At 41.4% G+C, this 21,254-nt stretch overlaps 1 long non-coding RNA gene across 1 annotated transcript in view; it reads left to right on the forward strand.

The window, feature by feature from the left end:
- LOC130458519 (uncharacterized) overlaps window positions 1–20,946 on the forward strand; it is a 71,701-nt gene extending 50,755 nt beyond the window's left edge. The window contains exon 2 of the long non-coding RNA XR_008917913.1: window positions 19,985–20,946. This is a non-coding gene — a long non-coding RNA (uncharacterized LOC130458519). The remainder of the gene's footprint in view (window positions 1–19,984) is intronic.
- The last annotated feature ends 308 nt before the right edge of the window (window positions 20,947–21,254 follow it).

The raw sequence follows: 21,254 nt of genomic DNA on the forward strand, positions 1-21,254 counted from the left end.
GTTCGGGTCCCAACTTTAGCATATTTAGCCGGGAGAGGACGTAGCCGCTGCCCGCAGCGGAAGCCAGAGTCCTGTGCTGCTGGAGGTGCGAGGACTGGCAGCCGCGGGGCAGGGTTGGGAGCCCGAGGGAAGAGGCGTAAGGATTTGGGGGTAATTCCGCCCCCCATCTTTGCCTCTTTCCACTTCCTCGGTTTCGGGTTGGAGGTGGTAGTGTCTATCAGTAGAAACTAGAGCCACCAGAGGCCGCTGCTGCTGCCTACCGTTGCTATTATCGCCACACTAAGCATCATAAGGCTCCCAGGCCCTCCCCATCCCAGGCCTGCCCTCCCCCCCCTCCTCCTCTGCCCTCCCCGCAATCCTGCGGAGCCGGAGCCTCCTTTCCTCTCTATTCTGCTCGTGTGCCGTCAGGGACTTCTCCCACCAGCAGCATGGGCGAGCCCAGCTCAGAGAAGATCCTTACACTCTCCGAGGTTCAGGGTCTTTGGCTAAAGCACAGTTCAAGCCAAGGAGATTACCAGGGAGGGCGGCTGGTGGGGAAATGAGGTGACTCCCTTCTGGCACTCCAATCTCTTAGAAGGTCAGAGGCTGCCTGTCCCCTGAGCCAAGGGGCTGTCACACCACACCATAGAGCTTCTCTTCACTTTCTGCTGCACTGCCAAGCCCAGTCTGATCCCCCTCTGTACCCCAATTATCTATCCCGGAAGATCTGCTCAACCACGACTGGTCCCAGCTCTTGCTCTTCCCTGAACCCCCGTCTTGGAGAACATTTCCTTCTGTTCCTTAGGGGATAAAGCTGAACCTGGAAGATTTTGGTGCCAGTGTGTTTGGTCACCAGCCACCCAGAACTTTCACTGACATGGAGAACCCCTGCCCCTCCCTCTTACTACCTTCGGTAATCTGGCGTGCTGTCACCTTGCCCTAACATTTCTGAGCAGGTTCTTTTCATATGCACCAGGCCACTCAGAGAATAAAAAGTGAATGACATCTGCACCATTGATGGCTTGGACTCGATTCTCTTCCTTGGCTTGGAAACACAGGCCAAGAAGAGATCCTAGGGAGGGTTCAAATCAGGAGGGCTATCCGCTATGGCCCAAGCTCAACAGTGTGTGGCTTTCCACAGTGGACTAAGAAGTATCAATAATATTAGAAGGCCTGAGGCCAAAGCTTCTGGGGAAATGAAGTATAAGCCTCTGCCTTGCTGGTTATCACCACTGCTTCCAGAAACCTATGATGGCGTGGAACCGAAATCCTATCCTGGGCCACGCACTTCTTTGAGCTATGCACCAGACTAAAAGTTCTCATCTTTGGAATTCCAACACACAATCTGCTTGGCTTCAGCTGGAATGACTCTGGAGCCCAATTGTACAATGGATTACAACCCTTATGACCCTTTCCTGACACCCAGGTTCCATCTAGTCAATCACTTCTACTCTAGAGTCTGGCAGAAGAAATGGCTCATCATGAATGGGTTGAAGATCCTCACCTCTAAGCATGCTTTCTTCAGTTCCTGACTTCCTGGCTCCCAACAAGTACATAAGCAAGCAGCCCACCAAAGGCAACCTCCTGATGGGTCACACTGCTTCCTCTCCCAGTATGGGACTTTACATCATTTCCAGACCCAGACCTTCAGTCATCTTGCTGGAATCCTCTACAGACCACACAGTATCCTTATCCTTAAGTCTGTTAATTGGGAAAAACACAGAACTATTAAATAGTCAAAATCACTCTTTAATCAAGGCATAAAGGGGTTCAGCACCAGTAGGCCTGGACACAGAGCTACGCCCCGGGGAAGCCAATCATGCTTTTCCACACAAAATGTGCAGCTTGAAGCCACGAACCTGAGACCAACAGGATCTCACACCCTACCTACTGAGCTAGCAGGGCTATGGTGGACACAAAAGGGAAAGATGCCCCAGGACTGGGCCACCTAGGTAAAGGACTTTAGCCTGGGGGAGAAACCATTGGGGCAAAAGAGATACTTAACATCTGATGGAATTGGCTATTTCTACCCAAACTACCTGGAGGTCTATTGCTAGCCTGAGACCAGTGAAGTAGGACTTTCCCTCAGGGAGGAACTCTCATGTGATAAGGTCAAAGCCTGGGATTTCTACCTCCCAACCAAATAAACTAGGGATCACCAAATCCCTCTAAGATACAAGTTTGGGGACTTCTAGATTCCACGTTGACGAGCCCATGGACTAATTTAATGAACAAAAGGGAAACATTCTGTGCACCTGATAGAGTAACCCTGCAAAAGGCTTGTAGTTTCTTTCCTTCTGTCCCTTTGTCTTTTCTTAGTGTTTAAAGTTTCCCATGTGTGTTATCCTACCTATCTCCAGCCTTCTTCCATTTATTAATTCAGCAAGTATTAAATGCTTACTATATGTTCAGTGCTGGAGATACACACACACACACACACACACACACACACACACACACACACATACACACACACAATTAAACAGCCCCTTCCCCCAAAGAAGTGGATGTTGTTTTATTACTCCTTTCTTGTCCATCTTGAGAATATGTAAGAAGGGTTTTAGATTATAGCTGGTAGGAATTTTATGGTCCATCTAGTCTAATTCTCCTCATTTTACAGGTAAGGAAACTGAGACCCAAAGTAATCAAGTGGCTTTTCTTAGGTTAGAAGCAGTTAGAAGTGACTAACAGTGGTAGGATTTGAACCATGGTCTTCTAACTCCTGAGTCCAGTGACATTTTTCATTGTACCACACTGAATCTACTTCCCAGTCACTGACCATGACAAAAGTTCCCCATGAAAAACTGGAAGGTGAAGGAGATTGTGGAAGAGAATTTAGCTCTGGTCTGGAGGAATAACGAGGAACATCCTTTCCCAGGGAAGAAAAGTCCCCAGTGATACTTAGAAGGGAAGCAACATCTCAGCCTCTACTCCAATAATGTTTCCCATCATCCCCAATTCTGTTTCAGGGAGGTGTATACATTCATTGTGTGTGTGTGTATACAGGTTAATATATGTGTATATATGTATTTTTTTGAAGGAGGAAGGACCACCAAAGTCTCTCAAATCCTTTCCATTTCCCTTCTTGCTAACTGCCCACCCTTTTTGCTCCCAAATGCCCTTTATGGATTCCCTCTTTTTGGAGATCTTTAAGCAAAGGCTTTCTTTTCACTTGTTGGGTAGAGTATACTTGGGGTTTTTATCAAGACTGTAGCTTGAACTAGATGCCATGAATGCTCTTCCAAGATTCTGTGATTCTCTGCCTACTTCCAGTAGACCATATATGTAAGGGTTTGGGGGTATAGTTTTGGGCCATTGAGAAGGGATTTGGACTACTGATGATTCTTTTCCACCAAACCTGTATTTTTACTTCCTTTGTTCTGTGTGTAATCTCTGGCAGAGATTATTTTTGCTATTTCATTGTATCCCTAGCACTTAGCATAGTGCCTGACACAAAGTGAGGGCTTAGTAAATACTTAGTAAATACTTGGTTGGGTCAACGTGGAATCTAGAAGTCCCCAAACTTGTAGCTTAGAAAGATTTAGTGATCCCCAGTTTATTTAGCTTAGAGGTAGAAACCCCAGGTTTGACCTTGTCACATGAGAGTTCCTCCCTGATGGAAAGTCCTCCTTCCCCGATCTCAAACTAACTTTAGACTTTAAGATGTTGTGTCTCTTTTGTCCCAATGGCTTCTCCCCCTAGGCTAAAGTCCTTTACCTCGGTGGCCCAGCTCTGGTCTGGGTCTTTCCCTTTTGTGTCCATTGTAAAGCATCAGCCTCTCACTGTTATTCGTGTCTGGGACTCCTCATTTTCCTTTATTACCTTTGTAAAGTCACTCAACTGTCCCTCTCATCCTCAGCCCCCAGGTTTCACATAGAAAGGTATGTAAGCTCCACAACTTTAATGGCTCCTTGGAATTGTCCAATCTGGCGCAGCTGGCTTTCCCAGGATTCAGTGTCCAGAGCAGCCAGAGTTCAATCCTCGGACTCTGTGCAGTCGTGTGTGGCACGCAGCTCTGTGTTGAGGCCTTCTATTGCATTGAACCCCTTTTGCTCTTGATTAAAGAGTGATTTTGACTATTTAATAGTTCTGTGTTTTTCCTAGTCAACAGTTGATTAAAAAATCCCCCAATTTCTTGGGTCTTGATCAATGACACATGTTAAACCCAGTGGAATTTCGAGTCAAATACGGGAATGGGGTGGGGGGAGAGGAGGGAAAGAACATGAGTCTTGTAACCATGGAAAAAGATTAAATAAAAATTTTTTTTTAATCCTCCAATTTCTACAGAGCCAGAGAAGAAGTCAACAATAGAAGAAAAGGACTTTCTTCCCTTAGAGTTGGTTCCAACTGGGTGCCCAGAGTTGGGTGGAAGAAAGGGCAATTCCCCATGGGCCACAAGGAGTTCATTTTGTGTTTTTTCTTCACAGACCTTAGGCAAACCAAGTATCTCATAATGCAGTGCATGCATCCAAGACTAATACTGACTTTGTCATTCCAAGAGGTCGGAAGGTCCCTTTAGGCCTGCTATGAATCAATCACCAAAGGGGTAAGAATGCAGACAGACTCAGGAGGGCTGATGGTAAGCAATGGCAAGTTTAGTGGTCACAGCTAGATATTTAGGACAGAGGGATTAGATCACTCACAATGGAAGTCAGTGATGAACAGGATGGAAACAATGGATTTAAATTTCTGAATGGAGTTTTCTATAGGTGTGGGGTGAAAATCCTCACAGAAAAATAGACAGTTTTTACAAAGTCCAGCAGGGAGGGGTTAGAAGCCTCAGGTGAAGCTTTGATTTTTCTGGGGTCCACTCCTGGGGACTACATTAAGCCGTGATTCTTTCTGTGTTAGAATAAACCACCTCTTAAAAAAAAGTCAGCGTGTGCCAGTTAACCAAAGTAATAATGCTGACTTTGGCTGCATTGAGAAAGCAGTGTACAAAATACGAACAGAGCACATCTGAAATACTGTGTTCAGTTCTGGATGCCAGATCTTAGTAAATACAGTGGACATGGGTCAGCGAGTGTCCAGCAGAGGGCATCCAAGATTGTGAGAGGACCAAAGAACATGTTCTATGAGGATCACTTGGAAGGAACGGAGGATGTTTAGCTTAGAAAAAAGAAAATGAAGGCATAATACGATAGCAGTCTTCAGGTATTTGGGAGCTAGGTTCTGCTTCTTCAACTTAGCTCCAGAAATAGTGGATGGAAGTTACAAAGGCAAGTTACAAAGGAGGCTGTATTTGCCTCCAAATCTTCTACCTCCACATTAAGTCTCTCTTCCTTTCCTTTCTCTCCATTCCTGATAACACCCTCTTTACTCACACCCTTATCACAAGATTGTAATTGCTCTCTTAGTTTCCACTCTTTTTGATGTAGCTTCTACAAAGCTGTCAAATTGATATTCCTGATCAGTCTGATCTTGTCACTCTCTCTTGTTCAAGAAACTCTAATATCAGTGGTGGCTACGTGACTCAGTGGAGCCAGACCGCCTGGGTTCAAATCTGGTCCTAACACTTCCTAGCTGTATGAGCCTGGGCAAGCCCCTTAACCCCCAGCCCTTACCACTCTCCTGCCTTGGAACCAATACCCAGGATTGATTCTAACCCAAAAGACAAGGGTTTTGAAAGAAAGAGACGGACCAGGGAGAGAGAGAGGAATGCTCTTCCTAATCTTGGTCCAGGCTGCTTTTAGGGATTCATTGTACTTTGTTTCATACATTCTATATTCAGCCAAACTCATTGTTATTCTCCACACATGAAATTCTATCACCCATTTCCATGCCTTTGCACAAAGTGCTCCTTCCCTCCATGGCTAGGTGAAACTCCCTCCTCAACTCCATCTTTTAGAATTCCAAGCTTCTTTCAAAATAGCTCAAATGCTACCTCTTACAGGAAAACTTTATGGATTCCCTCAGTGGCTACTACCCATTGACTCTTTGGCACTAGAGGCAGCGCCTCAGTCTCAAAAGCTGAAGGTCCCCAGTTCGATCCTCAGAAGGAGGGTGTGATATACTGGGACAGGCTTCTGGAGACGAGTCACTCAACTTCGGCTTGGGCTTAGCCCCCACCTGAAGTGGATTCTTTTCCTCTGAGGCTCTAAATAGCTGGGGGGGGGGGGGACAACTAAATTTCTTTTTAATGTTGAATGACCATGTTAGACCTTCGATAAGCGAGAGGCATGGGCCAATAATATCCATGCTACCCTACAATTGTAATGCCATGCTCTACTTAGGTAGTGGCTTTGCTGGACTTCTCCCTTTTCAGTCTGTGAAGCCTCAGGTGCCTGAGGTCCAAGTCAGATAGGGACTAGCCAACCCCATTAAGACAAAGGGAAAAGCATCCTCGCAGGCCCCTCCTGTTGGAACAAGATCAAATCTAATCAGCCTGAGTGAAAATTGAATTGAGTGTTTTTGTTTGTTTGTTTCATAGCTGAGCAATATCAAGGAAAAAAATGAGGAAATTGGCTTTTTGATACCCTAAATTCTAACACCAGGTGGCAATTGGACATATTTTGCAGGAAAGAGGGAATATGGACAGAAGCTCCTTACCTCTTAGTTTTATCCCCTCACTAGGTTCCCAGTTCTCCAAACTCTACTCTTTGCTTGGATTTTAAGACAAGGGCCTGCCGAGAAATCCAGTCAGAGATGATTAAAAAAGGGAAACCAGAAAGCTATCAGTTCATTAATCAGATCTGCCTTCCTCCTCTGCTGTAGGGAGGAAGAGGGTTGATTCTGAACAGAAAGACAACTGGTGAGACACCCCTACTTTGGGGATTTTTAAATCTTATACTTTTAAAACTAAGGTGTTTTTCAACTTGTAGAACATCCTATTAATTACCTTCTGTTTTGAGGTAAACAGGGATAGATAAGAAGTCTTCATAAATCTCCTTTCCCTGTCTGCTAGCCAGAAGGAAGTAATACTTTAAATCTCTCTATTAGAGTTATTTGTTGGTATTTTATTTCAAAATTGTGATCATGTGTATATGTGGGTTTAGAAAATAACATCCTAATTTTAATTTTGTCAGACAGTAAAATTTCAGTCTATAGAAAAGCCATAGATCAGTTTTGTAAAACAGGTTTTTTTAGCAGTATAGCCTCAAGAAGACTGCTTTCTCTCCTTATCTATCTTTCCATCATAAGAGGTTTAAGGGGGGAAATGGGTTTAAGTGTTTAAACTTACCCAAAATGGGTTTTTGTTTAAAATTATCAAATGGTTTTCATCTCGATGGTTTCCATCAGTGTATTAAAAGTTGGACTAACTTTATTATTACATTTAACTTCTTGGTCTTGAAACTAGATAATCAGCCTCATTGTCAAAAGGCTTGCTTTAAGGTTTACGGTCTTAGAAGGCTTCAAATCTCTGAATTTAAAATAGATCCTGTAATACTAAATGCTTTATGAAATTTTTTGAAATATGTTATGCGAGTTGCTGCTAAAACATGTGTTTTAAGTATTGTTTGGATATAAACAAAAGCTCATTGTAAACCTGACTGTACCATAGATTTTGTTCAATATTCACTGGTTACCTCAGTTTACCAATTTGTACTAAGAACTGGAATTCATAACTGATGAGTACTATGCTAAAGATGCAGTGGTTCAAAGATATAATACTTTAAATCAGAATTCATTTGGGTTACCGATTAGCAATTGAAGATCCCTCTGAATCCAGTTGAATTTTTGTTTCACTTAAGCAAGTCAGAGAAGGTGGGAAGGTATGTGGGATTTGAATTGGGAAGAGGGACTTTGCTCTAAAGTCCATAAAGCCTGTGTATGCAGATTTGTGAAGAAAGAATGGAAGTCTTGCTCTGCTTTTTAAGCAGAGGGTTCTGAGGGAAAAGGGAGAGAGAGAGAGAGAGAGAGAGAGAGAGAGAGAGAGAGAGAGAGAGAGAGAGAGAGAGAGAGAGAGAAGGTGAAAGAGAACAGATAGATGTTCTACTCTCATAATTGGATCTTTAACTTAGGGATAATATCTAGAATTGAGGTATATGGTTCTGGAAAATCACAAATAATTCTGGAATTTTTCTGAAGTTCTTAGAGAGATTCCTGACTGATCTTGTCTTAGTTCCTTCAGATGGCCTAAGGCCAGGATATGATCTAGCCCTGATTTGTATTTACTGTAGAGCTAATGAATTCAACATTCCTGTTCAGGCTTTGTGACTAAAGTGTGATAAAGTAATTATTGCCAAAAATATGTAAGAATAACTTCTATCAATGCAGTGATCCAGAACAACTTGGAGGAATCTACGAGAAAAACCACTATCCACATTCAGAGGAAACACTGTGGGAGTAGAAACACCAAACTAAAACAACTGCTTGAATACATAGGTTGAAGGGATATGGTTGGGGATGTAGACTCTAAATGAACATCCTAATGCAAACAACATCATTGAAATAGGTTCTGATCAAGGACACAAGTAATAGTCAATGAAATCGCACGTTGGCTGCGGGAAGGGTGGGTGGAGGGGAGGGAGAGAAAAAAAGTGAGTATTGTAACCAAAAACAAATAAAATTAAATAAAAATAAAAAAAAGAATAACTACTATCATGTAGACTCATAGGCTTTAAGGAATTCTTAGAGAGGGTAAATGATTAGAAAAGCTTGTTTGAGGTATATGGAAATTCTTATTTGCTGATAAGCAGAACTTCTTTTAGCTGAAATGGGTAAGACTTGTCTTTTAAGGCAAAAAGGTTTCTGGGATCGAAAAGTGACGAAGTACTCTAAGTAGAGAGAAAGTCCTAGGATGGTTGGAGAAGGCAACCCAAGGCTCACCTTGGACTGGACTTTCCTGTCCTAGATCTAGGCTGCTAATCCTTGAGTGAAATAATATTGGCATGAGCCAGTGACAGCCTTAGCTTGTACATGAAGTCACTCACAGTGTCCCTTGGGATGTGAGGAAATATTTTCCCTGTCTGCCTTTTCCTTTTTGACAAATTCCCATAATCAGCACATAATGCAAATTGTAAAATTAAAATTTCCATTTTCCCAAACAACCTATTAGGTTAATAATTGAAAATTCTTAAATTGTTAGGGAGCATACTTTGAGAAGTAGGTGAAGTTTATTAATAGATGGCTTGTATTTGTAGCCTTAATTTACCACAGTTAAAGTTTGGATCTTGAGCTTGGAAATATAGCTCAAAGCTCTCCTGAATTTTCCCCAGAATCTGGAGTAAAGAAATTCATCTGTAAAATATTGTTACTCAAGTGTGTATAGATGTTTATAGTTAATGTGTACTTGCAAAAGGATATTCTTTAACAGAAACATCACATACCAACTCTGCAAACAACTCAGGAATCCAATTTCCTAAAGTGATCTATTCCTGTCAGAAGATGATTTCTGAAGAAGTCTTTTGGCTAAGATACCCAAATGCAAATATTTAATATCAATTTCTATTGTACTAATTTTCTCCGTTTATATCTGTTGCTCTAGTTTTTGCCCCTGTCCTGGTTTCTACACTGCTATCTTAGGAGCTGACTCTCCTCCTTGTTACCTGTCTGCCAATCAGGGGAAGCAGTCACTGGACATCCTTCAGATCTCCAAGCAGGTCCCCACCTACCTAGGACTCAGGCGTTCAAGGAGGACACACCCCTAAAGACCCTATGTCCACAGCCTTTCCCTCCCTGTTCAAGTTTTGGCTACTCCCCTGTAGGATATATGGACCTGATATTTGTAACCTTGTCACTTATCTAGTTGCTTCTAGGGTAAAAGCACTCCTGGGAGGCACCCAGATGCCACTGCAACCTCTGCAACCATCCCAGCCTGAAGTCCTGGCATTGCCTACAGTCAATACCTCTCTCTCCTGACAATAGGCAGGGACAGCTCTACAACCATTCTCAGCTCTGAAGAAGCTACAGAATACTGAGACTATACCCCTTTTCCCTTACATATTTGGAGAGGGGGGAGATGACATGGGCATTGTACCCCCAGAAACTCAGGCAAACTATTGTCAGGGGGGTTCCTTTGCTCCCTTACATCCTTGTGACTCCTAACCCAAAACATCTAATGACCCCTATAGGACCCTATATTGTTCTTTGCTTTTATGCTGATCATATGGAGCTAGTTAAGGAATCTATGTTCCATGCATTCTTAATCGCCTAGTAGCCTTCATCAAGGATCACATTAATACCATCCAGCTTAATGGTCTTTCACTAGCATTATCAAACCCTGACTCCTACCAAATCCCCTTATGATGATATGGCCACTTGAGGAAGATTCCTCATGTACAGCAGAAGTGAGGAATGAAGGACCATCCGTGGAACCTATTTTCTCCCCTCCCTGTCCCCCTCACCCATAGACCTGTCACTCCCCCTCCTGATATATGCCAGGAACTGATAACACCCCAGCCCCAGGAGTTCCTGTCAAGTTCCTGTTCATGCCTCCCACCCCAGGAATTCCTGTGCAATCCCCCTACCACAAAAGTTCCTGGTTTTTATACACTCCAGTGTATAAAAGGACCTTCAAGCCCCAGACTCAGGGCGCCAGCCATTTTTAGAGTGCTGAGGCCAAACTGCACTTTGTTTAATAATTCCCTCTTGTGATTTACATTGTTGATCATTGTTTTATCCTTGGGATTGATTCACCGGGCACTTCAGTATCATTTACCAAGCTGATCCTGGGAGTCTGGGAAGAACAAAATTAGTAGTTGATACAGTGAGTGTGAGCTGGAAAATGTGTTAGTGGTGGCTGTTATGAGGAGTGTAGAATTGGTGTTCCCCAGCTGTGCATTAAACCCTGAACCCCATTCTCAATCTCCATTCCCCATCCCACCCCCACATACATAGCATATATACCAGCACGGAATAGTGATGACAGACTCTTGCTCAATCAATCCCAAAGTCATTATTAAGCTCCTTCTATGTGTTAGTCACTCTGCTAGGAGCTAAACATACAAAGGCAGAAAGGAAATAGTCCCAGCACTCCAGAAGCTTTCGTTCTATAGAGGAACACAATCTGTTTTATATGGTGTAAGTGTCAAAGTAAGCTATGTATGACTACATGGGTTGTTTGAATGTATTGACATGCTAACATGTAAGCATGATTCTCAAGTAGCAAAGACAGATATCTCTGGAATCTGGTTGCCTCCATTCCAAAGATGACTAGGATTTCTATCTTCAGGGTATTAGGGGAAGGGCTGTAACCAAGCACTTGCTGCTTCTTTGCCTATCCCAGAAGGGGTACAGGGCTAGAATTATATCTCTCCTCTAAATGTTGCTTGTCTAGGGGTCTAATTTTGGTTCAACACTTAGTCAAAACCATAGCTTGTTGAAACCTCATTCATGTTTTAATTTTACAACCCAAGGGCAGCTAGTAGCACAATGGATAGAACTCCTGGCCTGGAATCTAGCAGACCTGTATTCCTAGCTATGTGGCCCTGGGCAAGTCATTTAACCCCAGTTGCCTAGTCCTTGCCACTCTTCTGTCTTAGAATTGGTACTAAGAAAGTATGGGTTTAAAAAAAAAGTATACACATATCTATGTTAATGCATTAATTCAAAGCAAAAGACATTATTTTTTCTTATTTTTAAATTAAGTATTTTTCCATGGTTATATGATTCATGTTCTCTCCTCTTCCTTCCCCACTCCCAGAACTGACAAACAATTCAACTGGGTTATACATGTATTATCACTTAATACCTATTTCCATATTATTCATTTTTGTAATCTTTTTAAAACCAAAACCCCACATCCAATACCCATATAAACAAGTAAAAAATCAAATATTTTTCTTCTGCACTTCTACTCCCACAGTTCTTTCTCTTGATGTGGATAACATTCCTTCTCATAAGAGTGGACAATAAATCCCTCAGGATTGTCCCTGGATCATTGTATTAAGCAAAAGACTTTATGATAAAAAATTCCAGCAAATAATATGATCCACCCATATACACATGAAATGGTTATAAATAATAATTGGAGGTTTATTACTAGATTTATAAACATTTATTAGTAAATATAGAGAAAGAGAGAAATAGGTGTCAGCCTTTCTAATTTTAGGTAAAAATCTGATCCTCCACTGCAGCCCGCCCTCCAAGCTGAAGCTTGTCAGATATCAGATAAACCCTCAGTGAGAGGCGCCAGTCCCAGAGAGCCATTTGGTTCAAGAGACTGGTCCAGAGAAAGAGAGTTTCGGGCACTGGCTTTTCAAAAAAATCTGCTTCTTCCAGGTCTACATCATAGGCTTTCAAATGTCATGCACCATTATGCCTGAGTCCAGATGCTGGCACTGACACTAGGGCACAGCATCAGACAAGAAAGGAATTCCTTTGTTGATCCATTAGGGTGAGCCTTCCAGGATTGGACTGGATTAGAGTCTCCCAGATAATTATACTTCACACAAAATAAACCCTCTCATGGGTTTCCACATTTCTAGTGTGAAGACACATACACATAGAGAACCCATTTAACCAGAAAACACGTGGAAGGTATTTTTAAAGGAATGCATGTGGCCAGAAAATAAGCATGAACACTATAGTAAGCCAGATGGCCAGGGTGGACAGATGGAATACATAAATCTCAGGCACCCGTGTGGCCACGCACGATACATGCATTTAGGGTACCTATGTGGTCAAAGAAAATCAAACATCTGATGCTTCAGGACTATGTTCTTTTGTGACAGTATTATGTTGCTCTCTTCTGGGTGTAAACTCTATATTCTTTGCCCCATTGTTTCTGCTAGTCCTGTGATCACTGAGCTGCTTGCTGTTGCTATGTACTGAGGTACGGGATGGGACAGCGTTAAGGAGGTGAGCACTAAAGAATCCCAGAAAAAATAAGATTGATTCTATTATAATGTTACGGGGTGGATGTGTACCCCTGGGTTCTGTAAGGGTACCTTTTGCAAGAATGCAAGATTCCAAAACTTAGCTTAAAAACAAAAAGAGAAATTTATTTATTTAGAAAGTAATGTTGAGAATGGTCAGGAGGATAGCAAGGTGGGACAGCAAGATGGGAAGCAGTTCCTAGGAGGACAGCATGAAAGGAAAGGCTGTTCCCCATGGGGACAGCATGGGTGGAAAGGCTGTCCCCCAGACGACATCAGTTCTGGGGTTTTTATACTCTTTAGATGCTATGTCCTGGTGTGGATGTGACCTAGAGTACCAGTCCCTCAGGCATTTGGTGGGGTGAGGTGGTCATCTGACTGGGGTCTGCCTGGAGGCATAAAGATTCATCTCTTTGTCCATCTTAAATCTAGAGGACAATCAAGGAGGATAAGCATCTCAGGACCCTAGGGGGGTCATTGGGTGTTTCTAGGTTTAGTCATAAGGATGCAAGGGAGCAAGGGAGTTTTTGTTAGCCTGGGTTTCTGGGGGTACAGTGCCCATGTCATCTACAGTTCCCATGTCAATAACAGACAGGAAACTGTTCACTATTTGACCAACTACAATCAGGAAGGCTGCTGATGTAGCATTACCCACAGCTTGTGACAGTCAGATGATAGACTCAAGATATAAAATGAGATGTAGATGGCTAATGCAGGAATTTGTTTTGTTTGATTATGCAGGTTACAAAGATGTTGTTTTCCCTTTTTTTTTTAAATTTGGGTAATGAGAGGATAGGAGAGAGACTAAATACTTACTAATTGGAAGAAAAAGTATTCTAAAAGTTCTAAAAAAATAACCTACCCACTGCTGATTTGTCATTCTTAAAATCTTATTTTAAAATTCTTATAATAAAATTTAAATTCTTATAATAAAAAAAATTCTTAAAATCAGCTAAGAGAACAGGAAACCACCAACTTGTTAGAGACAGTCAAAATCAGTATAAAGCTGGGAATGAGAAAGTTGTGGAATGAAATTAAAACAGTCCCAACTGTAATGTCAAAAATGGGATATAAATGAAATAAAAATATAAATACTATTGATAGTAATTTTTCCTAAAAGCTTAATATGTCACTATAATGAGAGGACCAAAAGAGCTTAGTCACCAAATACTTGATTTTTTTGCCAAGGAGATATGGTAGCCAAAGTCAACAAAGACTTAAAATATAAATTCTTTTGTAAAAATCTGGCCAGAGAAGAATGGGAAAAGATTATGAATTTTATCACTCCATAAAATAGAAGCAGTGAAAGGCGGTTAGTTTAAAGAAAACTTGATTAAAATTCCTACCAAGATGGCTTTCCAAATGATAAGCCTAGTTTCCAAACAAATCTGCTCCATCAAAACTGCATTTCACAACAGATGAAAAAGTGAACAAGAAAGTCAGTGAAAAACTATAGTACATGACTTTTTCCATCCCTGAATCACACAAAAAGTTAGCAAGGACCCAAGAGCAATAAGAAAGGGGACCAGCAAAAACAGCCCAGAAAAGCCTCATCTTCTCCAGCAATCAAAGGTCAGCCTGAGATGTGTATACTATAATGTTTTGTGTTCAAATGGAATCCCTGAAAAAGTGTGTTAACTTGGAAATAACACAGAACTATATTAAATAGTCAGAAAAACCAAGTCTTTAATCAGCATAGGGATAAGTCCATTTTGGCCCTTTACTCAGAGTTCGGCACCACAACGTTTTCAGGGTGCAAACCCTGGACTCTGGGGATGTTATCCCTAAGGAGTACCACAACACTAGATGATGACTTTAAGGATCAAAAGAATTTGGGGAACCTCTATACCATTTGGGAAATCCAGGGGCAGGGAAAGATGATTGACATCACTATAACTACAAGGAAAATGGCAGTGTTCAAACTACACTGACAGGATACAATCAAGCTTGGGAAAGGAATCATACCTAGAGGCTAGGGTGTAAGAGAAGGAGCTACTTACAATGAATACTAAAGGATGGTTCCTGCTTGGGTGTGGATCTTCTTGGGAAAGGTTCTAATACAATAGGGGAGACTACCTAAAACAAAGAGGGTCCTTAGCATATGCTTATCTCACCCAACCAGGATTATCATTTCCCTGAGGGTCCCCCACTCTAACTTGGGATTCCTTTCAGGGTAGATTCCCATGGAAAAAGGGAACAAGTACAAGCTTTGGGGTCTCCAATCTACAAGCTAAATCTGAAAATTGGGGTTCATCATGACATGGGCATTGTACCCCCAGAAACCCAGAGGAACTATTATCAGGGAAACTCCCTTGCCTTTGCATCCTCTGACTCTTAACCTAGAAATACCCAATGACCCCACCTAGGGTCCTGAGATGTTTACCCTCTTTTGTCCTCTAGATTTAAGATGGACAAGGAAATGAATCTTTATGCTTCCAGGCAGACCCCAGTCAGATGACCACCCCACCAAATGCCTGAGGGACTAACACTAGGTCACATCCACACCAAGACATAGCATCTAAAGAGTATATAAACCCCGGAACTGATGTTGTCTGGGGGACAGCCTTTCCACCCATGAGGTCCCCATGGAGGAACAGCCTTTCCATTTGTGCTGTCCTCCCAGGAACTGCTCCATATCTTGCTGTCCCGCCTTGCTATCCTCCTGGCCATTCTCAACATTACTTCCTAAATTAATAAATTGATCTTTTTGTTTTTAAGCTAAGTTTTGGAGTCTTGCATTCTTGCAAAAGGTATCCTTCCCAAACCTCAAAGGTATCCTTCCTGCCCATAACATTTTGAAGCCCAACATTTTTGGCTCTCCTGAAAGCTATTCTTATACTTATTCTTATAAGAGTGTTCTTATACTCTTATATCCACAAGGACACAGCTTCCCAGGTAGGAAGGAGCCTTTTCTTTGATTCCTGAAACCCCCATCTTTTGGGTGATATCTTTGTGGGAACTCTTTCGTGCTCTCTCTCCCATCAGCCCCAGATCAGTCTGGCTGCTGGAGTTTGGGGTCTATCTATTGGCTTCCCCTTCTGATACCAGAAGACGTTCTGGTTTGTGGGGAGTCTTGCCTCAGTCTTACACTGAGTGCTTGCCTCAGTCTGAGTGCTGAGTGCTCTTGGTCGGACAACCTCTGTGGATGCACAGTTGTTGACCCTCCAGTGTGGAATTGGCCATCCCGCATCTAAATGGGACAGAGACAGAGAGAACCCTGAGATTCCTCTTTGGGGTGTATACTTCAAAATTGGAAAAAATTGGCACTATACAGCTTAAAGAAAAAGCAACCAATTTCTTTTTGTAATGTTGACTGGCCATGTTATATCCTTGGTAAGCAAGAGGCATGGCCTATCCATGACACCCTAAAATTGTAATACCATTTTTTTCAGCCTGAGGTCAAGCCAGATAGGGACTAGCCAACCCAATTAAGACAAAGGGAAAAGCATGCTTGCAGGCCTCTCCTGTTGGGAAGAGATCAAGTCTAAGCAGCCTGAGAGAAAATTCAGTTGGATTTGTTCGTTTGTTTGTTTGTTTTCTCTCATGTTAAATAGCTGAGCAACATAAAAAAAATGATGAGGAAATTGACTTTTTGTTACCCTAAATTCTAACACCAGGTGGCAATTGGACATATTTTGTGGACAGAAGCTCCTTACCTTTTAGCTTTATTCTCTCACTAGGCTCCCAATTCTCCAAACTCTACTCTTCACTTGGAGATTGGGGGGAAGGAAACTGGGAAGTTATCAATTCACTGATCAGATCTACCTTCTCCTCTACTGCAGAGAGGAAGGGAGTTGATTCTGAACAGAGAGACAATTGGTGAGACACCCCTATTTGGGGGATTTTTAAATGTCTTACACTTTTAAAACTAAGGGTTTTTTTTCAACTTGTAGAACAACCCATTAATTATCTTATATTTTGAGGTAAACAGGGAGAGATAAGAAGACCTGATAAATCTCCTTTCCCTGTCTGCTAGCCAAAAGGAAGTAATGCTTAAAATCTGTCTATTAGAGGTATTTATTGGTATTTTGTTTCAAAATTGTGATCATGTACATATGTGGGTTTAGAAAATAACACCCTAATTTTAATTTTGTCAGACAGTGAAATTTCAGTTTGTATAGAAAAGCCACGGATCAGTTTTGTAAAACAGGGTTTTTTTTGTAGCAGTATAGCCTCAAGAAGACTATTTCCCATCCTTATATACCTTTCCATCATAAGAGGTTTAAAGGAAAAAATGCATTAAAATGTTTAAATTTACCAAAAATGGTTTTTTTTTAAATTATCAAATGGTTTTCTTCTCAATGATTTTCATCCCAGTGTATTGTGAGATTTAAAATGGTTGAGGTCTTAAACTGTAGTGATTAAAATAGTGGAAGATATAAATTGTGATAGATATAAGAGAGGGTGAGTAAATTTGACCACAGAAATATGTTTCACTACAGTGTCTTGGGTTTTAAAATCAAATATAAGGTGGTCGCCAGGGAATTATTCCCAATTATTCAAATACCCAAGTCAATTGGGTTTTATAGAGATTTTAATTAACAATACAATGAGTCATCAAAGAAAGAGAGAGAGAGAGTAAGAAAGGAATAAGTATGAAGGGCCTCAAGCCAATATGGCCTAGACCTAAGTCCTAAAAGAGAAATCAGTCAGTTTTTTAATACTCACCACAAGGTCTGACTAAACAAGGATTCCAGAAACACCAGGCCAGCATCCTTCCTCAAAGAGTCTTCCAGCCAGAGATTGTTTCAAAGGGCCTCTTTCAAAAGAGCCTCCAGAGCTCCTACCCCAGAGGGACAGAGTCCCTCAGAGGAGCTCCTCAAGGAATTCTCCTTCAGAATGAGAGTCAGAAATCGAGAATCCCTGAATGAGTCTTCTCAAAATGAGCTCCCTCAGAATCAGAACCAGCTCTTCTCTGAGCTCTTATTTTTAAGGGCAAAATCTCCTATGTCACCTCCCCTACGTCCTTACACCTACCAATCACTGTAGATGTTTCTAAAGGACCACCCATTTTGAATTCACAGCTAAGTAGTTTTAATCTCTTTAGTAAGTCAGGAAAAAAATGCTGCTGTGTCGACAAATTTCATTAGAAAACCTCTGAGTAAGTTTTCACTTTTTAGGTCTAAGTAGTTTACAAGTTGCCCCACCTTTATAGGCACTTAGCATCCCATTGTATCAATTCTAAAATAGTCCTGACTCAAAGAACTTCCTGTCCCTTCCATAAGCATGGATCAAAGTACTTTTCATTGTTCTCAAGGAGCTCTCTGTCCTAAAGCAGTCCTAAGTAGGGTAGAGTAGGGATATTCCCAAGGCAAGGAGCCCCCACACTCAAGTAGAGTTCTCACCATCTGCTAGGGAATTTTTTTAAGTAGAAGATTCCCCAATGGGGGAAACCCCTAACATTCATAAGTCTGAAAAATTTTGAGGCTTACAGTATTAAAGTTGGAATAACTTTATTATTACATTTAACTTCTTTGTCTTGAAAATAGATAATCAGCCTGCTTGTCAAAAGGCTTACTTTAAGGTTTACAGTCCTTAAAAGGTTTCAAATCTCTAAATTTAAAATAGATTCTGTAATACTAAATTCTTTATGAAATTTTTTTAAATGTCATGTGAGTTGCTGCTGAAACATGTATTTTAAATATTTTTGGATGTAAACAAGCTCATTGTAAACCTGACTCTACCATAGATTTTGTTAAGTACTCAGTGGTTACCTTCGTTTACCAATTTGTTCTATTAACTGAAATTTATAATGGATAAGCCCTATGCTAAAGATGGTTCAATGACATAATCCTTTAAATCAGAATTATTTTGGTTTACCAATTAGCAATTGAAGTGATACCAAGGGAATGTTTGGTTGGCTTATGATGATAAAAGCAAGACAGAGAAAGTAGAGAAGGTATGTTGGGTTTGAATTCAGAAGAAAGAGGGACTTTGATCTAAAGTCCATAAAGCTTGAGTATGCAGATTTGTGAAGGAAAAATAGAAGTTGTGTTCTTCTTTTTTAAGCAGAGGGTTTTGAAGGAAAAGAGAGAGAGAGAAGGTAAAAGAGAACAGATAGATGTTCTGCTCTCATATAGATGTTCTGCTCTCATAATTGGATCTTTAACTTAGGGATAATTTCTAGAATTGATGTATGTAGTTTTGGAAAATCACAAATAATTATGGAATTTCTCTGAAAATTCCTTAGAGAGATTCCTGACTGGTCTTGTCTTAGTTCCTTCAGATGGCCTAAGATCAGGATTTGATCTAGCCCAGATTTGTATATTATTACGGACCTAATGAGTTCTACATTACTGTTCAGGTTTTGTGACTAAATTGTGATAGATTGATTATTGCCAAAATGTGTAAGAATGATTGCTATGTAGACTCATAGGCTTTGAGGAATCCTTGGAGAGGGCAGGTTGTCAGAAAAGCTTGTTTGAGGGTATGGAAATTTGTTTCTGGTCTGCTGATAAGCAGAACTTCTCTGAGCTGTAATGAATGAGACTTGTCCTTTAAGGAAAAGAAGGCTTCTGGGATTCAATGGCAAGTGCTCTAAGGAGAGAGAAAATCCTAGGATGGTTATAGAGAAGGCAGCCCAAGGCTCACCTTGGACTGGATTAAACTGACCATCTAGTCTGCTGATCCTTGAGTGAAACAATATGTCAGTGACTGCTTTGCTTTGTACATGAAGCCACTCACTGTGTTCTTTGTGACATGAGGAGATATTTTCCCTTTCTGGGTCTTCTTCCTTTGTGACATTCCCTTAATCAGCACATAATACAAATTGGAAAATTAAAGTTTCCATTTCCCCAAACAACCTATTAAGTTAATAATTGAACATTCTCAAACGTTAGGGAACATACTTTGAGATGTAGGTGAAGTTCATTAATTGATGGTTTGTTTTTGCAGCCTTAATTGAAGTTTGGATCTTGAACTTGGAATAGCTCAAATTCTCCTGACTTTTCCCCAGAATCTGGAGTAAAGAAATTCATCTGTAAAATATTGTTACTCAAGTGTTTATAGATGTTATAGTTAATGCATACTTTGCAAAGGGATATTCTTTAACAGAAACAGCACATACCAACTCTGCAAACAACTCAGGAATCCGATTTCCTAAAGGGATCTTATTCCTGTCAGAAGATGATTTCTGAAGAAATCTGTTGGCTAAGATACCCAAATGCAAATGTGTAATGCCCATTGCTATTGTACTAATTTTCTTTATTTCTATCCCCCTAATCCTGGTTTCTACACTTTTATCTTAGGGGCTGAATCTCCCCTTGTGACCTGTCTGCTGATCAGGAGAAGCAGTTGCTGGACATCCTTCACATTTCCAAGCAGATTCCCAGCTACCTAGGACCCAGGCATTCACTGAGGACATGTCCCTAAGACCCTGTGCCCACAGCCTTTCCTTCCCTGCTATCTTCAACCCCTTTTACCTTAGCTCTTAACTACCTGACCATAACTATTTCTTTCCTTAAATTTTGGGTCTCCTATGTTCTAAATCATGCATACCCAACCAGCTGGACATATAATTCTCTGATTCATCTCTCTAGTTGCTTCTAGGGTAAAAGCACTCATGGGAGTCACCCAGATGCCAGATGCCACCATAACCATCCCAGCCTGATGCTCTGGACATGGCCTACAGTCAATACCTCTCTCTCCTAATGTTAGGCAGGGACAACTCTACACCCATTTTCAGCTGTGAAGAAGTTACAGAATACAGAGACCACCATCCCTTTTCCCTTACATATTAGAGGGGGGAGATGACATGGGCACTCTACCCCAGAAACCCAGGGGAACTATTATCAGGGAAACTCCCTTGCCTTTGCATCCTCTGACTCTTAACCTAGAAATACCCAATGACCCCACCTAGGGTCCTGAGATGTTTACCCTCTTTTGTCCTCTAGATTTAAGATGGACAAGGAAATGAATCTTTATGCTTCCAGGCAGACCCCAGTCAGATGACCACCCCACCAAATGCCTGAGGGACTAACACTAGGTCACATCCACACCAAGACATAACATCTAAAGAGTATATAAACCCCGGAACTGATGTTGTCTGGGGGACAGCCTTTCCACCCATGAGGTCCCCATGGAGGAACAGCCTTTCCATTTGTGCTGTCCTCCCAGGAACTGCTCCATATCTTGCTGTCCCGCCTTGCTATCCTCCTGGCCATTCTCAACATTACTTCCTAAATTAATAAATTGATCTTTTTGTTTTTAAGCTAAGTTTTGGAGTCTTGCATTCTTGCAAAAGGTATCCTTCCCAAACCTCAAAGGTATCCTTCCCGCCCATAACAATCAGATCTCACTAGGTAACAAGTTTGGGATTCCTAGATTCCATGTTGACAAGTGCAAGGGTGAGTGGGCAGAAATCTGAAGGGTGGGATATATTGGGGAGTGGTAGCAACCAGCATGGTACTTTAGCACTCAGACCTAGAAACCTAGGCCTCTGGGCTCCAAGGTTCCTAACACTTTATCAGATGAAGCCAAAGAGAGGCCCAGAAGATCCAGTGCTCAAAAATCTGAAAG

This window comes from Monodelphis domestica, chromosome 3, assembly GCF_027887165.1.
Source record: "Monodelphis domestica isolate mMonDom1 chromosome 3, mMonDom1.pri, whole genome shotgun sequence".
Lineage (NCBI taxonomy): Eukaryota > Metazoa > Chordata > Mammalia > Didelphimorphia > Didelphidae > Monodelphis > Monodelphis domestica.